Source organism: Triticum urartu, chromosome 5A, assembly GCF_056163025.1.
Source record: "Triticum urartu cultivar PI428250 chromosome 5A, HENAU_Tu73, whole genome shotgun sequence".
Classification (NCBI taxonomy): Eukaryota; Viridiplantae; Streptophyta; class Magnoliopsida; order Poales; family Poaceae; genus Triticum; species Triticum urartu.
Window position 1 is genome coordinate 675,389,873 of NC_141877.1, and position 23,158 is coordinate 675,413,030.

The following is a 23,158-nucleotide window of genomic DNA, read 5'->3' on the forward strand; positions in this document are numbered from 1 at the left end:
AGATGGCACTCTTTTTTTATCATAATATCATGGCATTTTTTTTCTTTGGTGTTCACATGACATTTTTTGTTCATGGCATTTTTTATCTTGAAGACACAGGGGCTGATTTTTCTGGCCCAGGAGAGAGTATGTTGGCTGGGCTAGATGGACAGGACAGAAATGTTCGCTGAGTGATCTGAAAGAAGAGTTTATTCTGCTTCAGTCTGGGTTCAAATCTAATTACGATCCGATGATGAGCTAGTTGAGAATGTTCCTTCGTGTGTTGGGCAAGCATCTCATTGAACTTTAAAACCAGAGGAACCCTGATGTGAATGTACCTGGGCTCAAATGCTCCTGATGTGAATAGTAAAATTAAAAATTAGTCAAAAGGTTCTGAAATTTATTTGGCAACTTTAAGAAATGCTTTGTTGTGCATGTAAAATTTCATCACAAAATCACATTGTTGAAAGCCGTGGCAAAAAAAAAGGAAAGAAAAATCAGAGCTTCAAAATGCGTTTGAAAGTAACATTTGCTGAGCATCAATTTTGCTGGGGACTGGCCTGCGTCGTGGGCGGAGAGATACCGAGCGATATCAGGCCCTACCAGGCTCAAAATAAAAAAAAAGCAAAAAAACCGCGTGCGTATGGCTCGCTGGCTCGTTCGGTTTCCGCCGCCGCGCCAGCGGCTCCTCCGGCCAACGGACGGTCGACATGCTCCCCGATTCCGCCGGCACCTTTTCGATGCCTCCTCCAGCGTCTGCCCTGCTTCAGCGGCGGGCCGGCAAAAAGCTCGACTCCTTTCGGAAAACGGCGGCACACCGACGCGACATCAGCAACCACCAACGGTCTACAGGGAGGCTCTCTGCGGCGTGCTCCGTGGCGGCGCAGCACACGGAGACGGGTTCGGCTCATAGCATCCTGCAGCGCAACACCACAGCAGCAGACAACGAGACTTTTTTTTTGTTTGATTAGTAATTCAGGCTGTTTAGTCCTAGTCATTTTATAACGGTTATTAATATATTTCACAGGATCCTGACCGGCCTTTCTGACGGGCTGAATGACGCCTTCCGACTCAGACTGCCGTGACGGTGCCGATGATCGCGCCGCTAGCCCGATGTACATCAAGTTTGGCCAGAACGAGCTGACGACGACGATCAGGGGGCGGAAGGACGCTGCTGTCTGTTGGCTGCTCGCGGTTGTGGGACAGGCGGTGCTGAGGCTCGAGAGGGCGCACAGGGTGAAGATCAATCTGGGAGTTACTCCGCTTGGAAGAAGCTGCTGGCTGGCTGGCTGGCTGACTCTGCGCGGTGGACCGGTGGTGTGGAGAGTGCATGCTGAAGAGGTTGGCACTCGTGTAAACCAAAGGCAAGATGTTGATGGGAACTTGCGGTTTCTTTCTAGTCCCCATCCCCAGAAAAAAGAAAGCATGCAGGCTGGCCGTTTTGCGAGTTAATTGCACAGAAGTACCACAATTCGGGCATCACATATAGATTGGTACCATGATTGCTAATTTTTACGTGTCAGTACCAACATTGGTCTAAGTTTTTGCAAATTGGCCCCCTTCCCCCTTCCCCTATAAACAGAAGGGCAAGGGGAGGGCTGCACACCACATCAAAGGCGCAGCCCCTCCCCTCCCCAACACCTCTCCTCCTCCGTTAAGAGCTCGGCGAAGCCCTGCCGGAGTACTGCCGCTCCACCACCACCACGCCGTCGTGCTGCTGTTGGAGCTCTCTTCCTCAACCTCTCCCTCCTCCTTGCTGGATCAAGGCGCGGGAGACGTCTACGCTCCGTATGTGTGTTGAACGCGGAGGTGTCGTCTGTTCGGCGCTAGGATCATCGGTTATTTGGATCACGTCGAGTACGACTCCATCAATCCCGTTCTCTTGAACGCTTCCGCTCGCGATCTACAAGGGTATGTAGATGCACTCCTCTCCCTCTCGTTGCTAGATGACTCCATAGATTGATCTTGGTGATGCGTAGAAAATTTTAAATTTTTGCTACGAACCCCAACAGGGCATGAGTTGCCCAATGGCCCGGGTACTGACCCTGAGACGCCCGGGAATGGGGCTGCACCCTCTCCGTCAGTGCCTATGAGTACCTTGAGATTCGGTTCTTTTCAGCCCGCTTCCGCGTCTCCCAGGATGTGGAGCGACAGGGTTGAATCTGAGGATGTGTTTGAGCGCATGTTACCTCCGCTGGACTTTGCTGAAAAAACGGTTTCTCCAGATGGGAGGGACGGTCTTGAGCAGGTGACCTCCCGTTCTCCCTCCTCTGCTGCTGGTTCGATGCTTGGGAGGACTCCGTCGGGACTGGCCGCTGTGGTGGCGGTGTCGCCGTGCGGTGACAAGCCTGGTTTGGGAGGGGGTTCGGGCAGGAGGCCTCGACTCCCTCCTCTTTTGCGATGGCCAGGGTGGCCGAACCTGCGGCGCCGTTTGATCAGCTGACGCCGCTGGGTTGGCTTCACGACCCAAGTCGAGTCCGACTGTCGGGTCGGGTGGGGCACGGGGGCAGGCGGCCCCCGCCCTCTCTTTTCCTCGCGGGACGCCTGGTGGGAGAGTCTGGGCAGGCGGCCCAACCCTCACTAGCCCCACGCTCGCCGGCGGTGGTCTGCGGCTCTTTGACTCCTCTTGCCGGGCCGTCCATTAGGGGCGGGGCAGGATGCCTTACCCCAAATGGGGCGACCAGGAAGGAGGTCATCGCTTTTGGAGGTATTCCGGATCCTGTGTCTGAGGGCAGATGGATGAGCTGTCGCCTTCAGGACCAGACGGATGTTGATGATATGCATGTGATGGCCTGGCTTATTAGGGGTGATAGACTACTCATATCAATAAGGAATTCCTTCTTTTCCGGGAGCCCATTCAGACAGAACTCCAAAGTTAAGCGTGCTCAGCTTGGAGTAGTGTCAGGATGGGTGACATCCCGCATCAGCTCACCAGGCTCCCCAGGATCACGCACCTCGACCTCGGCTCCAACTTCCTCACCAACCACAAGGACTACCACAGGTTCTCGCCCATGCCCACCGTCACCTTCCTCTCGCTCTACCTCAACTACCTCGACGGCAGTTTCCCGGAGTTCATCCTCCAAAGCGGCAACATCACCTACCTCGACCTGTCGCAAAACACTCTTTCTGAACCAATACCGGACTCGCTGCCGGAGAACCTCCCCAACCTCATGTACCTCAACCTGTCCATCAATGCCTTCTCCGGGCGGATACCGGCGTCGCTGTCGAAGCTGGGGAAGCTCCAGGACCTGCGTGTTGGCGGTAACAATCTGACGGGCGGAATCCCCGAGTTCCTTGGGTCCATGTCCCAGCTGAGAGTTCTCGTTCTCTATGGGAACCAGCTAGGTGGATCGATCCCGCCAGTTCTTGGCCGGCTCAAAATGCTACAGCACCTTGACGTCAAGGTCGCCGGGTTGGTTTCCACTATTCCACCGGAGCTAGGCAACCTTGGCAATGTCAATTTTATCGACCTGTCCATGAACCAGCTCTCAGGTGGCTTGCCACCGGAGTTGGCCGGGATGCGCCAAATGTGTGAGTTTGGCATATCGTCGAACAAACTTGCCGGTCAGATTCCACCGGCTTTGTTCACGAGCTGGCCAGAGCTCATATCATTCCAAGTGCAGAATAACTCGTTTTCAGGGAAGATTCCACCAGAGATCGGCAAGGCAACCAAGCTCATAATCTTGTTTCTCTTCAGCAACAACCTTGTTGGCCATATTCCTGCAGAGCTGGGCGAGCTTGTGAGATCGAATCAGTTGGATTTGTCGGTGAACTCTCTCACGGGATCGATTCCCAGCTCGCTCGGCAACCTCACGCAACTCACGAGGCTGGCGCTCTTCTTTAACCGGCTCACTGGTGTGATCCCGACGGAGATTGGCAGCATGACGGCGTTGCAAGTCTTGGATGTCAACACCAACAGTTTAGAAGGGGAGCTACCCGCCACCATCACATCGCTTAGGAATCTCCAATACCTCGCCCTGTTTGACAACAACTTCAACAGCACCATACCGCCCGACCTTGGGAAGGGGCTAAGCTTAACCGATGCCGGTTTCGCACAGCTTCTCCGGCGAGCTGCCACAGAGACTGTGTGATGGCTTTGCGCTGCAGAACTTCACGGCGAACCACAACAACTTCAGCGGCAGGCTGCCATCATGCTTGAAAAATTGCACACGGTTGTTCCGGATGCGGCTGGAAGGCGGCAACCAATTCACCGGGGACATCTCCAAGGTGGTTGGTGTCCATCCCAACTTGGACTACTTGGATGTCTCGGGGAATCAGCTGACAGGGAACTTATCATCTGATTGGTCACAATGCACCAATCTTACACTCTTAAACATGAACGGTAATTAAATATCTGGCAATATTGATGCAGCCTTCTGCGAATTGATCTCTCTCTGGTCTCTGGATCTATCAAATAACCAATTCACCGGGGAGCTCCCAAGTTGCTGGTGGAAACTCAAAAGTATGTGGTTAATGGATTTGTCCAACAACGACTTTTCAGGTGAACTTCCCATATCAACAAGCTTGGGCCTTGAACTCCAGTCACTTCGTGTTGCTAACAATAGCTTTCTTCGAGTTTTTCCATCCGTAATTGAAACCTGCAGATCTCTCGCCATCCTAGATCTTGGGAACAACATGTTCTTTGGTGATATCCCCTCTTGGGTTGGAACGAGTGTTCCATTTCTAGCAGTTCTGAGCCTCCGATCCAACAACTTCAATGGTGTCGTTCCACCCGAGTTATCCCAACTTTCTAATCTGCTAGTCCTGGACCTATCCAGCAACTCCTTCTCAGGTGAGATCCTCACAGCCATGCCAAACCACAATTGCTCTCTCGAGTCGTTTCATCTCGCTGGCAATGGCTTTGTGGGCGCCTTCCCACCATTCCTCCAAAGCTGCAACTCCCTGGCCACCCTGGACATCGGGAACAACCGGTTCGTTGGTGGTATCCCTACATGGATCGGGAGTCAGCTTCCATTATTGAATATCCTTAGACTTAGATCAAACAATTTCACCGGAGATATCCCCCCGAGTTATTGAGGCTTTCGCAACTTCAGCTGCTCGATATGGCCAAAAATAGCTTGACAGGATCAGTTCCGGTAGCCTTCGGCAACTTGAACTCCATGAGGCATAATCTTCCCCCATTGTTCCAACCAAGTCAGATTTTCCATCTTGAAAGAGTCAACATATCTTGGAAGGGCCGTGAACAGACTTTTTGGAATGGTATCGGGTTAATAACAGGTATCAATCTATCATGCAATTTACTTATGGAGAACATCCCAGATGAGCTAACATACCTCAAAGGTCTCCGTTTTCTGAACTTATCCAGTAATGATCTATCAGGCAGTATTCCAGAAAGAATTGGCAGTTTGGAGCTATTGGAGTTCCTTGACCTCTCAAGCAATGACCTTTCAGGTGGCATTCCTCCTAGCATTTCAAATCTGCTGTCCCTGGGCATGTTAAATCTCTCAAACAATCACTTATGGGGCCGCATACCTATCGGGAGTCAGTTACAAACACTCACAGATCCATCAATATATGGCAACAATCTGGGGCTCTGTGGCTTCCCATTGAGCGTGTGTGAGCCTGCATTGGGCGAGGGAACTGCAGACCACTCAAAAGTCGGTGACCTGGGGCTGTGTTACTCTGTAATTCTTGGCATTGTTTCCGGCTTCTGGCTTTGGTTTGGAGCTCTGCTTTTCCTGCAACAGTGGAGATTTTCCTTTCTCGATTTTGTTGACAGCTTAGGGATCAAGATAGCTGCTGTCAGGCGCTAAGGCCTTCACATGTAAATCAGCAGCAAACGACATTAGCATCAATTATGTACTGTATGCTGCTTTTTTTAGGCTGTAACACTAAACTGGACTATAGCAGTAAAATAATTGGGTAATATTACTACAGATGTAGTTTTGTTACCTGCCTACAATTCCAGAGCAATGTTTGAGGCTGGTACCGGACGGAACACAACCACCAGCAGGAGGGTTAGGATTAGGGCCCATCGAAACAGTATAACCTGACAAGTACCGTTGGCCCGTTGCCAGGCACTTCTCTAACAAGAACCCAGCCAACAGGCGCCGTCCTCTTGCCCTCAGTCTCCACGGCAAACACACCTAACAAATTGATCCCTTTGTGAGTTCCATCTTATCCTTCCTTCCTATCGGTTTTGTACATCACATGCACCAGCATCTCCAACTTTGGGAGCTTCTGTGAAGATCACTGAAGCATTAGCAGCGGCGCTGGTGCTGGAAGCGACACATGTAAAGCTCAATAAAAAGCTCTCCTCGTCCCCACCACCAACGCATACAGCAACAAAAAGCCCGCCAACAGCATCTTCGAAGCAAAAACTCTCAGGTTGATCTTCACCCTGTGCGCCCTCATGAACCTCAACACTGCCTGCCCCATAACCGCAAGCAGCGAACAGACAGCGACGAGGGCCATCCTCGCGGCGTCCTTCACCCCCCAGATGGTGGTCAGCTCGTTCCGGCTGGTCAAACTTGATATACGTTGGGCTAGCGGCTAAGTCGAAGGGCGTCGTTCAGCCAGTCAGAGAGGCGGATCAGATTCCTCGAGAGCCAGGGCCACTACAGTCTCTGAGATGGGCCTCTTCATCCAGTCACCTCTGTATGTGACCTCCCCGAACTTGCTCGTCCCCGAACAGGGGTGCCTGGGTGTAAATATCTCGCCGCGGCCCGGATGTTGATGCCCTTCAATGCGGCCCTGGGAAGATCTTTTTCATCCGGGATTTTATCAGATCCAACAACTGGAGAGCTTGTACTGTGTCGCCTGGTAGGCGTTGTATCTCCAACTCTGCTCGGATCAGAAGCAGCTTTAGAGAAATGAAAAACTAATATCAGCGTCCACCCTTGTTTAGCTTTTAGAAAAATATGAAAGAAAAATACACAAGCAGAGCACAAATGAAAAATAACTCACCAGCATGCACAAGGTAATGTTCGTGAATTTACAAATTAGACTCAACGAAGCCAGGTTATGAATCGAACCCTAATTAGATTCAACGAAGGCAGGCAGAAGCAGAGTAAACTCTTGTTTCCGCGAACAGTGGGCATCATTGCTCTGCAATGTCAGTCAAACATTTTAATGGATTGAATATGCATAAATGGTACTATCATCGTATTTGTCAATTTTATTGCACAAGTCTTTACAGTAACTGTGTACATACGGTAATTAAAAAAACACAGTCGATGAAGATCAGAAATAAATATCTTGGGAAGGAGGGAGTAATATCTTCCGACACTCAACCTTGCTCAATAAAATTCGCCGGCTTGAAAAATTGCAGAGAGTTGTCCTGGGTGTGGCTGCATGGCAACCAATTCACCGGCGACATCTCTGAGGTGTTTGGTGTCCATCCCAACATGGAGAACGTTGATGTCTCTGGGAATCAGCTGACAGGGAAGTGGTCGTCTGACTGGTCAATGTGCACAAATCTTCAACACTTAAACATGAAGGGTAACCGAATATCTGGCAATATTGATGCAACCTTCTGCCCATTGACCTCTCTCCTGACTCTGGATCTATCAAATAACCAATTCACCGGGGAGCTCCCAAGTTCCTGGTGGGAATTCAAACTTCTGTTGACTATGGATTTGTCCAACAATAGCTTTTCAGGTGAACTTCCTATATCAACGAGCCTGGACCTTAAACTCGAGTCACTTTTTCTTGCTAACAATTGCTTTCTTGGAGTTTTTCCATCCGTAATTCAAACCTGCAGAGATCTCATCATCCTAGATCTTGGGAACAACATGTTCTTTGGTGATATCCCCTCTTGGGTTGGAACCAGTGTCCCTCTTCTAATAATTCTGAGCCTCCCATCCAACAACTTCAGTGGTGTTGTTCCACCCGAGTTATCCCAACTTTCTGATCTGGAAGTCCTGGACCTGTCCAGCAACTCCTTCTCAGGTGAGATCCTCATGGCCGTGGCAAACCAAAACTGCTCTCTCAAGTCGGTCCATCTGGCCGGCAATGGCTTTGCAGGCACCTTCCCGCCATTCCTGCAAGGCTGCAACTCACTGGTCAACCTGGACATCGGGAACAACTGGTTCTTTGGTGGTATCCCTACATGGATCGGGAGTCAGCTTCCATTATTGAATATCCTTAGACTTAGATCAAACAATTTCACCGGAGATATCCCCCTCGAGTTATCGAGGCTTTGCAACTTCAGCTGCTCGATATGGCCAAAAATAGCTTGACAGGATCAATTCCGGTAGCCTTTGGCAACTTGACCTCCATGAGGCATAATCTTCCCCGATTGGTCGAACCAAGTTGGGATTTCCAACTGTCGGTCAACATATCCTGGAAAGGCTGTGAACAAACTTTCCAGGATGGCATCGGGTTATTAGCAGGTATCGACCTATCATGCAATTTACTTACGGAGAACATCCCGGATGAACTAGCATACCTCAAAGGTCTCCGGTTTCTCAACTTGTCCAAAAATTACCTGTCGGGCAGCATTCCAGAGAGAATCGGCAGTTTGGAGTTCTTGGAGTTTCTTGGAGCCACCTAAGCCTAACCATTAGGGTTTACGATGACTCGGGGTCGACGGAGCCACCTAAGCCTAACCATTAGGGTTTACGGTGACTCGGGGTCGATGAAGCCACCTAAGCCTAACCATTAGGGTTTACGGTGACTCGGGGTCGACGGAGCCACCTAAGACTAACCATTAGGGTTTACGGTGACTCGGGGTCGACAGAGCCACCTAAACCTAACCATTAGGGTTTACGGTGACTCGGGGTTGACGGAGCAACCTAAACCTAACCATTAGGGTTTACGATGACTCGGGGTCGATGGAGCCACCTAAACCTAACCATTAGGGTTTATGGTGACTCGGGGTCGACGGAGCCACCTAAACATAGGCTTCCAATGCATGATATAACATAACCATCTAATAATCCAGTGCTAACATAACCATCAAATAGTCTTCCAATGCTAACATAATCATCAAAACCTAGTGCATGAGAAATCATAATCTGAAGTCTAGCAAACATAACACAGAATATTTGATCCAGCAAACATAACACACATAACACACAATACTTACTACAGTTCAACATATTATAAAGTACACAACCATTGTTCACAATACATAGTGGAGTTTAGATGCATAGTTCATCCTTTTCTCACAAAAGGATGAAAAGCATATCTACTACATACATACACAGCCATAGTTCATCTTAGAGAAGTTCACATTTAGTAGAGCCATACACTACACAACCATCATGCCCAAAAGGTCAGCATTGCCCACTACTCTCATATTCATTTTCTTCACTTCTCTAAGATGGCCTGGATCCCCTTGATCTTCTCCTTCAGCTTCTCCTCTGCCTTAATCAACCCAGCAATCTGAAGCTCTAGCTTCCCCTTCTCTTCACCATACTTTTCCTTTCCCTTGAGCAAATCAGCAACCTGAAACTTCAACTCTAGCTTATCTTGGGTGAGCTTCTCCTCAGACTTTGTGAGCTCTGCATTCTTCAACTCCAAGTTCATCTTAACTTCAGTAAGCAATTGCTTATCAGTAATATGCTTCAACTTCAGGTTCTGGATGACTGTAGCTTGAGCTCTTGTCAGGTTCAGTAGCACATCATAATTCTACTTAAACTTCTCAAACTCTGCATCTTTCTTTGCCATCTTTGCATTCATATCAGCCACCAGTTCACTTCTGCATTCATGCTGATATGTAATGGCAAACTGCAGATGTCTGAAATCCACCACCCTATCCTCCTGGAAGCTCATAAGCTGATGCACATCTTGGACTAGCTTGTCATAGTTGGCCTCCAGGTTGTTCTTCTCTTCTGTCAGATGGTGGATAGTGAAAGAACTTTCAAGATTGTTATTCACCCTAGCACTTTTGGCATCTTCAACCATTGCCCATAGCTTCAACAATGCATTCTGCATTGTTGGGGGCCACTGGTGATCAACCCATTCAACAAAGCCACAATTGCTACCTTCCTGCAAAAACAACAACAACAACAAAACAGTTCATACATCAAGTAATTACACAAAATCACTGCAGTTGCTGACTGACAACAACAACAACAAAACAGTTCATACATCAAGTAATTACACAGAATGTCTAAATTTAGCATCAGACCACTACATTTAACAAGAGGAGCAGCCACTTGAGTAGCTGACTGACTAATTTAGTTACTGTACTGTTCATATCAAGGAGTGTTCAAATATTTGTAAGCTACTCTACTACCACTATTAACATAAATTACTATGTTAGCACCAGACCACTACATTTAACAAGAGGAGCAGCCACTTGAGTAAGAAAAAATATACTCATGCTTGAGCTAAATTACTATTAACATAAATTACTATGCCATTGTACTCCAGCAAAATATACTCATGCTTGACCTAAATAAGCTACTCTAACCACTATGAACCAAAATGTTGACAGCAAGCAGAGTACTCCAGCAAACAGAGTTCAATATGGCACTGACCAAGTAAGAAAAAAAATCAGTATGCCTACAATCCTACAATCCATACCGGCTGTGCACATGCTAAAAACCTCCTGCCTGTGTCTGTTCCTTCAAAGGCAACAAGCCTCTCAGATGCCATGCCGTGCTTCTCACATGGAGACATCACATCCAGCTCAAGCCCCTTGTAATCTGGATCTTCAATGCTAAAAGGGACCTGCAGAAGCTCGCACAAAGACAATGGCCAAATCAAAACCTAGCGATATCAACCAAATCAAGAAATCCCAAATCTGAAACCCTAACCCTAACCCTGTACTGACCTCGCTGAGACCGTCTGTGGAGGAAGACTGCATGTACGGGAGGCTAGAATGGTCGTCGCTGCTTTCGTCCTCCAAAACCATGGCGTCGGCGGGGCGGTGCGGCGGCCGGCAGTCGGGACGCGGGCGGCGGCGACGGAGGAAACGAGCGAGGAGGAGGAGGGGAGGGGAATGGTGCGGCCGGGCTGGAGCTGGTGCGACCGGACCAGGTTGGAGAGCAGCAGCGCACCGGCTCGTCCTAGTCAGCGCGCGGGCACACGCTGATTGGCCAGCGTGGCACCTGACGGGTGGGCCCGAGCTGTCGGATCGGGCGTCAATACGTATAAATACGCGTTTTAGCCTAATTTGCAAAAACTTAGACCAATGTTGGTACTGACACGCAAAAATTAGCAATCATGGTACCAATCTATATGTGATGCCCGAATTGTGGTACTTCTGTGCAATTAACTCGCAAAACGGCCAGCCTGCATGCTTTCTTTTTTCTGGGGATGGGGACTAGAAAGAAACCGCAAGTTCCCATCAACATCTTGCCTTTGGTTTACACGAGTGCCAACCTCTTCAGCATGCACTCTCCACACCACCGGTCCACCGCGCAGAGTCAGCCAGCCAGCCAGCCAGCAGCTTCTTCCAAGCGGAGTAACTCCCAGATTGATCTTCACCCTGTGCGCCCTCTTGAGCCTCAGCACTTTATATAGAAGATCTACCAGTTCTGTGGAGGAAGACAAGACTTCCAATACCTGTGTAATCCAAGCAAACATGTAAGTGGATGTATCATAACAAAACTTCTCCAGTATTTCAGTACTTTATTCATCCAGTACTGTAGCTTGTCTCTTTTGCAGAAACCTCTGCCCATTGACAAAACAATCATCACAGAAGATGAAGTGTTCAGCACAGAAATGTATGGCCTAATACTTCTTGGACAGTACACAGTGAACAGAAAAGCTGATTGCTACAAGCACGCGATACTCTGATGAGCGTCATGTCAACGGCAAAACCGTGCCTCTCGCAGAAGAAATTTTAGCCGTTGACATGATGTCGAATTCTGCGTTTCAGAAGACACTTCCTTCTATATAAGTTTTTTAGTTCAGAGTTCTTCATTTTTTCTGCTCTGATTTGTTCATCAGTTTTGTTAAAAGTTACTTAAAAAGTTAGAGAAACCAGAAACAGTTGAAACAATGAGGAGCTCCCAGTTTAAAACATATGGAACGAAACAGTCTTTTTTAATTTTCTGATCCAACCCTGCTCGAATTAACTCATGATATTGTCACGGATACAGATTTAGCGCATTCAGCGAACCAGGGCGCTGTGCTCGCTTCTTGGGCGCCCTAAACGGGCCGGCCCAGCCGCGGAGAGGCACAGCCTTTTTTTTTCTGGTTTCTGTTCTTATTTTCTGCTTTATTTTTGTACTTTTCTTTATGCTTTCAAATATTCTACATATATATATGTATGTATATATTACAAAAAACAATTTTCAAAAATACATTAAAAAATGTTGAACAAGTATTAGAAATTGTTGAACAAGTATTTGAAAATGTTGAACAAGTATTAAATATGTTGCACATGTATTTGAAAAATGTTAAACAAGTATTTAAAAAATGTCGACTGAGTATTAAAAAAATTGAACAAGTGTTTGAAAAATGGTGAATATATATTTAAAAATGTTGAACGAGTTTATGAAAAATGTTGAACAAGTATTTAAAAGATATTGAAGAAGTATTAAAGTATTGAACAAGTATTTTAAAAATGTTGAACAACTATTAAAATGTTGGGCAAGTATTTAAAAAAATGTTCAATAAGCCTTCGGAGAATGTTGAATGTGTACTAAAATGTTGATCACTTGTTAAAAAAAGGAGACAAAACAAAAGGCAAAAATCCAAAGACGAAGAAACAAAATGCAACAAAGAATGAAAAAATTGAAGAAGAAAAAAAAATAAAAATAAAAGGAAAAACAGAAAAAATAGCTCTGAAAACATCAAGTAGGACACGACACACAGAGTTGGCAATTAAGTTGGGGCGTTGATCTGCGCCGGTGTGCCGGCCCAACTGTTGGGCTGGTCCAGCACCAGCCGTCAGATCCAGTGCGCTTCCCCGTCCGATCTGTCTGTTGACTTCCGTCTCCTTCGTCCTCTTCGTGCGCTGCCCAGGCGCCGCCCCCTGCTCGCGTGGATGTCATCTCGGCCGCCGACCGCCAGCACCTCGCCTGAAACTCCTCCCTCCGCCGGTCCCCACCCTCGTCGCCGGTGCTTGCCGCCCTCGTCGCTGGTGCTCGCCGTCGCAGCACACCGTCCTCGCCGGTTCCAGCAGGACGGCGTCGCCATCACGCCCAACGTCCCCTATCCTTGCAACACCTAGCCGTCACCGCCATATCACGTCCGTCGCAGCACCACCGTGTCGCCGGCCGCAACTCTGACCGCCGTCGTCGATGCTCGTGTTGGGTTTCGTAGTAATTTCAAAAATTTTCCTACGCACACGCAAGATCATGTGATGCATAGCAACGAGAGGGGAGAGTATGATCTACATACCTAGTAGATCGACAACGGAAGCGTTTGGTTGATGTAGTCGTACGTCTTCACGATCCGACCGATCAAGCACCGAAACTACGGCACCTCCGAGTTCTAGCACACGTTCAGCTCGATGACGATCCCCGGACTCCGATCCAGCAAAGTGTCGGGGAAGAGTTCCGTCAGCACGACGGCGTGGTGACGATCTTGATGTACTACTGCAGCAGGGCTTCGCCTAAACTCCGCTACAGTATTATCGAGGACTATGGTGGCTGCGGGCGCCGCACACGGCTAAGGAATAGATCACGTGGATCAACTTGTGTGTCTCTGGGATGCCCCTGCCTCTGTATATAAAGGACTAAGGGGGGGGGGAGGCTGGCCGGCCAAGGAGGGTGCGCCAGGAGAGTCCTACTCCCTCTGGGAGTAGGATTCCCCCCCAATCCTAGTTGGAATAGGATTCGCGGAGGGGGAAAAGAGAGAGGGGGGGCCGGCCACCTCTCCTTGTCCTAATAGGACTAGGGGGGGAGGCGCGCGGCCCATCTTGGGCTGCCCCTTCTCTTTTCCACTAAAGCCCACTAAGGCCCATATAGCTCCCGGGGGGTTCCGGTAACCTCCCGGTACTCCGGTAAAATCCCGATTTCACCCGGAACATTTCCGATATCCAAACATAGGCTTCCAATATATCAATCTTTATGTCTCGACCATTTCAAGACTCCTCGTCATGTCTGTGATCACATCCGGGACTCCGAACAACCTTCGGTACATCAAAACGCATAAACTCATAATATAACTGTCATCGTAACCTTAAGCGTGCGGACCCTACGGGTTCGAGAACAATGTAGACATGACTGAGACACGTCTCCGGTCAATAACCAATAGCGGGACCTGGATGCCCATATTGGCTCCTACATATTCTACGAAGATCTTTATCGGTCAGACCGCATAACAACATATGTCGTTCCCTTTGTCATCGGTATGTTACTTGCCCGAGATTCGATCGTCGGTATTCCAATACCTAGTTCAATCTCGTTACCGGCAAGTCTCTTTACTCGTTCTGTAATACATCATCCCGCAACTAACTTATTAGTTGCAATGCTTGCAAGGCTTAAGTGATGTGCATTACCGAGAGGGCCCAGAGATACCTCTCCGACAATCGGAGTGACAAATCCTAATATCGAAATACGCCAACCCAACATGTACCTTTGGAGACACCTGTAGTACTCCTTTATAATCACCCAGTTACGTTGTGACGTTTGGTAGCACCCAAAGTGTTCCTCCGGCAAACGGGAGTTGCATAATCTCATAGTTATAGGAACATGTATAAGTCATGAAGAAAGCAATAGCAACATACTAAACGATCGGGTGCTAAGCTAATGGAATGGGTCATGTCAATCAGATCATTCACTTAATGATGTGATCCCGTTAATCAAATAACAACTCATTGTTCATGGTTAGGAAACATAACCATCCTTGATTAACGAGCTAGTCAAGTAGAGGCATACTAGCGACACTTTGTTTGTCTATGTATTCACACATGTATTATGTTTCCGGTTAATACAATTCTAGCATGAATAATAAACATTTATCATGATTATAAGGAAATAAATAATAACTTTATTATTGCCTCTAGGGCATATTTCCTTCAGTCTCCCACTTGCACTAGAGTCAATAATCTAGATTACACAGTAATGATTCTAACACCCATGGAGCCTTGGTGCTGATCATGTTTTGCTCGTGGAAGAGGCTTAGTCAACGGGTCTGCAATATTCAGATCCGTATGTATCTTACAAATCTCTATGTCTCCCACCTGGACTAGATCCCGGATGGAATTGAAGCGTCTCTTGATGTGCTTGGTTCTCTTGTGAAATCTGGATTCCTTTGCCAAGGCAATTGCACTAGTATTGTCACAAAAGATTTTCATTGGACCCGATGCACTAGGTATGATACCTAGATCGGATATGAACTCCTTCATCCAGACTCCTTCATTTGCTGCTTCCGAAGCAGCTATTTACTCCGCTTCACATGTAGATCCCGCTACAACGCTTTGTTTAGAACTGCACCAACTTACAGCCACAGCGTTTAATGTAAACACGTATCCGGTTTGCGATTTAGAATCGTCCGGATCAGTGTCAAAGCTTGCATCAACGTAACCTTTTAAGATGAGCTCTTTGTCACCTCCATATACGAGAAGCATATCCTTAGTCCTTTTCAGGTATTTCAGGATGTTCTTGACCGCTGTCCAGTGATCCACTCCTGGATTACTTTGGTACCTCCCTGCTAGACTTATAGCAAGGCACACATCAGGTCTGGTACACAGCATTGCATACATGATAGATCCTATGGCTGATGCATAGGGAACATCTTTCATATTCTCTCTATCTTCTGCAGTGGTCAGGCATTGAGTCTTACTCAACTTCACACCTTGTAACACCGGCAAGAACCCTTTCTTTGCTTGATCCATTTTGAACTTCTTCAAAACTTTGTCAAGGTATGTGGTTTGTGAAAGTCCAATTAAGCGTCTTGATCTATCTCTATAGATCTTAATGCCTAATATGTAAGCAGCTTCACCGAGGTCTTTCATTGAAAAACTTTTATTCAAGTATCCCTGTATGCTATCCAGAAATTCTACATCATTTCCAATTAGTAATATGTCATCCACATATAATATCAGAAATGCTACAGAGCTCCCACTCACTTTCTTGTAAATACAGGCTTCTCCAAAAGTCTGTATAAAACCAAATGCTTTGATCACACTATCAAAACGTTTATTCGAACTCCGAGAGGCTTGCACCAGTCCATAAATGGATCGCTGGAGCTTGCACACTTTGTTAGCTCCCTTTGGATCGACAAAACCTTCTGGTTGCATCATATATAACTCTTCTTCCAGAAATCCATTCAGGAATGCAGTTTTGACATCCATCTGCCAAATTTCATAATCATAAAATGCGGCAATTGCTAACATGATTCGGACAGACTTAAGCATCGCTACGGGTGAGAAGGTCTCATCGTAGTCAATCCCTTGAACTTGCCGAAAACCTTTTGCGACAAGTCGAGCTTTGTAGACAGTAATATTACCGTCAGCGTCAGTCTTCTTCTTGAAGATCCATTTATTCTCAATTGCTTGCCGATCATCGGGCAAGTCAACCAAAGTCCATACTTTGTTTTCATACATGGATCCCATCTCAGATTTCATGGCTTCAAGCCACTTTGCGGAATCTGGGCTCACCATTGCTTCTTCATAGTTCGTAGGTTCATCATGATCTAGCATCATGACTTCCAAAACGGGATTACCGTACCACTCTGGCGCGGATCTTACTCTGGTTGATCTACGAGGTTCTGTAGTATCTTGTTCTGAAGTTTCATGATCATTATCATTAACTTCCTCACTAACTGGTGTAGGTGTCACAGAAACAGTTTTCTGTGATGTACTACTTTCCAATAAGGGAGCAGGTACAGTTACCTCGTCAAGTTCTACTTTCCTCCCACTCACTTCTTTCGAGAGAAACTCCTTCTCTAGAAAGTTTCCGAATTTAGCAACAAAAGTCTTGCCTTCGGATCTGTGATAGAAGGTGTATCCAATAGCCTCCTTTGGATATCCTATGAAGACACATTTCTCCGATTTGGGTACGAGCTTATCAGGTTGAAGCTTTTTCACATAAGCATCGCAGCCCCAAACTTTCAGAAACGACATTTTTGGTTTCTTGCCAAACCACACTTCATAAGGCGTCATCTCAACGGATTTTGATGGTGCCCTATTGAACGTGAATGCGGCCGTCTCTAGAGCGTATCCCCAAAACGATAGCGGTAAATCAGTAAGAGACATCATAGATCGCACCATATCCAGTAAAGTACAATTACGACGTTCGGATACACCATTACGCTGTGGTGTTCCGGGTGGCGTGAGTTGCGAAACTATTCCATAATTTTTCAAATGTACACCAAACTCGTAACTCAAATATTCTCCTCCACGATTAGATCGTAGAAACTTTATTTTCTTGTTACGATGATTTTCAACTTCACTCTGAAATTCCTTGAACTTTTCAAACGTTTCAGACTTATGTTTCATTAAGTAGATATACCCATATCTGCTTAAATCATCTGTGAAGGTGAGAAAATAACGATATCCGCCACGAGCCTCAATATTCATCGGACCACATACATCTGTATGTATGATTTCCAACAAATCTGTTGCTCTCTCCATAGTACCGGAGAACGGTGTTTTAGTCATCTTGCCTATGAGGCACGGTTCGCAAGTACCAAGTGATTCATAATCAAGTGGTTCCAAAAGTCCATCAGTATGGAGTTTCTTCATGCGCTTTACACCGATATGACCTAAACGGCAGTGCCACAAATAAGTTGCACTATCATTATCAACTCTACATCTTTTGGTTTCAACATTATGAATATGTGTATTACTACTATCGAGATTTAACAAGAATAGACCACTCTTCAAGGGTGCATGACCATAAAAGATATTACTCATATAAATAGAACAACCATTATTCTCTGATTTAAATGAATAACCGTCTCGCATCAAACAAGATCCAGATATAATGTTCATGCTCAACGCTGGCACCAAATAACAATTATTCAGGTCTAATATTAATCCCGAAGGTAGATGTAGAGGTAGCGTGCCGACTGCGATCACATCGACTTTGGAACTGTTTCCCACGCGCATCGTCACCTCGTCCGTAGCCAATCTTCGCTTAATCCGTAGTTCCTGTTTCGAGTTGCAAATATTAGCAACAGAACCAGTATCAAATACCCAGGTGCTACTGCGAGCATTGGTAAGGTACACATCAATAACATGTATATCACATATACCTTTGTTCACCTTGCCATCCTTCTTATCCGCCAAATACTTGGGGCAGTTCCGCTTCCAGTGACCAGTCTGCTTGCAATAGAAGCACTCAGTTTCAGGCTTAGGTCCAGGTTTGGGTTTCTTCTCTTGAGTAGCAACTTGCTTGCCGTTCTTTTTGAAGTTCCCCTTCTTCTTCCCTTTGCCCTTTTTCTTGAAACTAGTGGTCTTGTTGACCATCAACACTTGATGCTCCTTCTTGACTTCTACCTCCGCAGCTTTTAGCATCGCGAAGAGCTCGGGAATAGTCTTGTTCATCCCTTGCATATTATAGTTCATCACGAAGCTCTTGTAGCTTGGTGGCAGTGATTGGAGAATTCTGTCAATGACGCAGTCATCCGGAAGATTAACTCCCAACTGAATCAAGTGATTATTATACCCAGACATTTTGAGTATATGCTCACTAACAGAACTGTTCTCCTCCATCTTGCAGCTATAGAACTTATTGGAGACTTCATATCTCTCAATCCGGGCATTTGCTTGAAATATTAACTTCAACTCTTGGAACATCTCATATGCTCCATGACGTTCAAAACGTCGTTGAAGTCCCGATTCTAAGCCGTAAAGCATGGCACACTGAACTATCGAGTAGTCATCAGCTTTGCTCTGCCATACGTTCATAACATCCGGCGTTGCTCCTGCAGCAGGCCTGGCACCCAGCGGTGCTTCCAGGACGTAATTCTTCTGTGCAGCAATGAGGATAATCCTCAAGTTACGGACCTAGTCCGTGTAATTGCTACCATCATATTTCAACTTTGCTTTCTCAAGGAACGCATTAAAATTCAACGGAACAACAACACGGGCCATCTATCTACAATCAACATAAGCAAGCAAGATACTATCTGGGACTAAGTTCATGATAAATTTAGGTTCAATTAATCATATTACTTAAGAACTCCCACTTAGATAGACATCCCTCTAATCCTCTAAGTGATCACGTGATCCAAATCAACTAAACCATGTCCGATCATCACGTGAGATGGAGTAGTTTCATTGATGAACATCTTTATGTTGATCATATCTACTATATGATTCACGCTCGACCTTTCGGTCTCTGTGTTCCGAGGCCATATATGTATATGCTTGGCTCGTCAAGTTTAACCTGAGTATTCCGCGTGTGCAACTGTTTTGCACCCGTTGTATTTGAACGTAGAACCTATCACACCCGATCATCACGTGGTGTCTCAGCACGAAGAACTTTCGCAACGGTGCATACTCAGGGAGAACACTACTTGATAATTTAGTGAGAGGTCATCTTATAATGCTACCGTCAATCAAAGCAAGATAAGATGCATAAAAGATAAACATCACATGCAATCAATATAAGTGATATGATATGGCCATCATCATCTTGTGCTTGTGATCTCCATCTCCGAAGCACCGTCGTGATCACCATTGTCATTGGCGTGACACCTTGATCTCCATCGTAGCATCGTTGTCGTCTCGCCAAGCTTATGCTTCCACGACTATCGCTACCGTTTAGTGATAAAGTAAAGCATTACATCGCGATTGCATTGCATACAATAAAGCGACAACCATATGGCTCCTGCCGGTTGCCGATAACTCGGTTACAAAACATGATCATCTCATACAATAAAATTCAGCATCATGCCTTGACCATATCACATCACAACATGCCCTGCAAAAACAAGTTAGACGTCCTCTACTTTATTGTTGCAAGTTTTACGTGGCTGCTACGGGCTTAAGTAAGAACCAATCTCACCTATGCATCAAAACTACAACGGTAGTTTGTCAATTTGACTCTGTTTTAACCTTCGCAAGGACCGGGCGTAGCCATACTCGGTTCAACTAAAGTTGGAGAGACAGTCGCCCGCAAGCCACCTATGTGCAAAGCACGTCGGGGGAACCGGTCTCGCGTAAGCGTACGCGTAATGTTGGTCCCGGTCGTCTCGTCCAACAATACCGCTGAACCAAAGTATGACATGCTGGTAGGCAGTATGACTTATTTCGCCCACAACTCACTTGTGTTCTACTCGTGCACATATCATCAACATATAAAACCTAGGCTCGGATGCCACTGTTGGGTTTCGTAGTAATTTCAAAAAATTTCCTACGCACACGCAAGATCATGTGATGCATAGCAACAAGAGGGGAGAGTATGATCTACATACCTAGTAGATCGACAACGGAAGCGTTTGGTTGATGTAGTCGTACGTCTTCACGATCCGACCGATCAAGCACCGAAACTACGGCACCTCCGAGTTCTAGCACACGTTCAGCTCGATGACGATCCCCGGACTCCGATCCAGCAAAGTGTCGGGGAAGAGTTCCGTCAGCACGACGGCGTGGTGACGGTCTTGATGTACTACTACAGCAGGGCTTCGCCTAAACTCCGCTACAGTATTATCGAGGACTATGGTGGCTGGGGGCGCCGCACACGGCTAAGGAATAGATCACGTGGATCAACTTGTGTGTCTCTGGGGTGCCCCTGCCTCTGTATATAAAGGACTAAGGGGGGGGGGAGGCTGGCCGGCCAAGGAGGGTGCGCCAGGAGAGTCCTACTCCCTCTGGGAGTAGGATCCCCCCCCCCAATCCTAGTTGGAATAGGATTCGCGGAGGGGGAAAAGAGAGAGGGGGGGCCGGCCACCTCTCCTTGTCCTAATAGGACTAGGGGGGAGGCGCGCGGCCCATCTTGGGCTGCCCCTTCTCTTTTCCACTAAAGCCCACTAAGGCCCATATAGCTCCCGGGGGGTTCCGGTAACCTCCCGATACTCCGGTAAAATCCCGAGTTCACCCGGAACATTTCTGATATCCAAACATAGGCTTCCAATATATCAATCTTTATGTCTCGACCATTTCGAGACTCCTCGTCATGTCCGTGATCACATCCGGGACTCCGAACAACCTTCGGTACATCAAAACGCATAAACTCATAATATAACTGTCATCGTAACCTTAAGCGTGCGGACCCTACGGGTTCGAGAACAATGTAGACATGACTGAGACACGTCTCCGGTCAATAACCAATAGCGGGACCTGGATGCCCATATTGGCTCCTACATATTCTACGAAGATCTTTATCGGTCAGACCGCATAACAACATACGTCGTTCCCTTTGTCATCGGTATGTTACTTGCCCGAGATTCGATCGTCGGTATTCCAATACCTAGTTCAATCTCGTTACCGGCAAGTCTCTTTACTCGTTCTGTAATACATCATCCCGCAACTAACTTATTAGTTGCAATGCTTGCAAGGCTTAAGTGATGTGCATTACCGAGAGGGCCCAGAGATACCTCTCCGACAATCGGAGTGACAAATCCTAATCTCGAAATACGCCAACCCAACATGTACCTTTGGAGACACCTGTAGTACTTCTTTATAATCACCCAGTTACGTTGTGACGTTTGGTAGCACCCAAAGTGTTCCTCCGGCAAACGGGAGTTGCATAATCTCATAGTTATAGGAACATGTATAAGTCATGAAGAAAGCAATAGCAACATACTAAACGATCGGGTGCTAAGCTAATGGAATGGGTCATGTCAATCAGATCATTCACTTAATGATGTGATCCCGTTAATCAAATAACAACTCATTGTTCATGGTTAGGAAACATAACCATCCTTGATTAACGAGCTAGTCAAGTAGAGGCATACTAGTGACACTTTGTTTGTCTATGTATTCACACATGTATTATGTTTCCGGTTAATACAATTCTAGCATGAATAATAAACATTTATCATGATTATAAGGAAATAAATAATAACTTTATTATTGCCTCTAGGGCATATTTCCTTCAGTCTCCCACTTGCACTAGAGTCAATAATCTAGATTACACAGTAATGATTCTAACACCCATGGAGCCTTGGTGCTGATCATGTTTTGCTCGTGGAAGAGGCTTAGTCAACGGGTCTGCAATATTCAGATCCGTATGTATCTTACAAATCTCTATGTCTCCCACCTGGACTAGATCCCGGATGGAATTGAAGCGTCTCTTGATGTGCTTGGTTCTCTTGTGAAATCTGGATTCCTTTGCCAAGGCAATTGCACTAGTATTGTCACAAAAGATTTTCATTGGACCCGATGCACTAGGTATGATACCTAGATCGGATATGAACTCCTTCATCCAGACTCCTTCATTTGCTGCTTCCGAAGCAGCTATTTACTCCGCTTCACATGTAGATCCCGCTACAACGCTTTGTTTAGAACTGCACCAACTTACAGCCACAGCGTTTAATGTAAACACGTATCCGGTTTGCGATTTAGAATCGTCCGGATCAGTGTCAAAGCTTGCATCAACGTAACCTTTTAAGATGAGCTCTTTGTCACCTCCATATACGAGAAGCATATCCTTAGTCCTTTTCAGGTATTTCAGGATGTTCTTGACCGCTGTCCAGTGATCCACTCCTGGATTACTTTGGTACCTCCCTGCTAGACTTATAGCAAGGCACACATCAGGTCTGGTACACAGCATTGCATACATGATAGATCCTATGGCTGATGCATAGGGAACATCTTTCATATTCTCTCTATCTTCTGCAGTGGTCAGGCATTGAGTCTTACTCAACTTCACACCTTGTAACACCGGCAAGAACCCTTTCTTTGCTTGATCCATTTTGAACTTCTTCAAAACTTTGTCAAGGTATGTGGTTTGTGAAAGTCCAATTAAGCGTCTTGATCTATCTCTATAGATCTTAATGCCTAATATGTAAGCAGCTTCACCGAGGTCTTTCATTGAAAAACTTTTATTCAAGTATCCCTGTATGCTATCCAGAAATTCTACATCATTTCCAATTAGTAATATGTCATCCACATATAATATCAGAAATGCTACAGAGCTCCCACTCACTTTCTTGTAAATACAGGCTTCTCCAAAAGTCTGTATAAAACCAAATGCTTTGATCACACTATCAAAACGTTTATTCGAACTCTGAGAGGCTTGCACCAGTCCATAAATGGATCGCTGGAGCTTGCACACTTTGTTAGCTCCCTTTGGATCGACAAAACCTTCTGGTTGCATCATATATAACTCTTCTTCCAGAAATCCATTCAGGAATGCAGTTTTGACATCCATCTGCCAAATTTCATAATCATAAAATGCGGCAATTGCTAACATGATTC

General features: G+C 46.3%; 3 pseudogenes; 2 read left to right on the top strand and 1 right to left on the bottom strand.

Annotated features, from left to right (window-relative positions):
• Positions 1 to 1,035: 1,035 nt before the first annotated feature.
• On the top strand, positions 1,036 to 5,753 carry LOC125507628 (uncharacterized; annotated as a pseudogene).
• A 1,422-nt stretch (positions 5,754 to 7,175) lies between these two features.
• LOC125507629 (uncharacterized) lies at positions 7,176 to 8,494 on the top strand (annotated as a pseudogene).
• Positions 8,495 to 9,033: 539 nt separating this feature from the next.
• LOC147974006 (uncharacterized) lies at positions 9,034 to 9,928 on the bottom strand (annotated as a pseudogene).
• Positions 9,929 to 23,158: the final 13,230 nt, after the last annotated feature.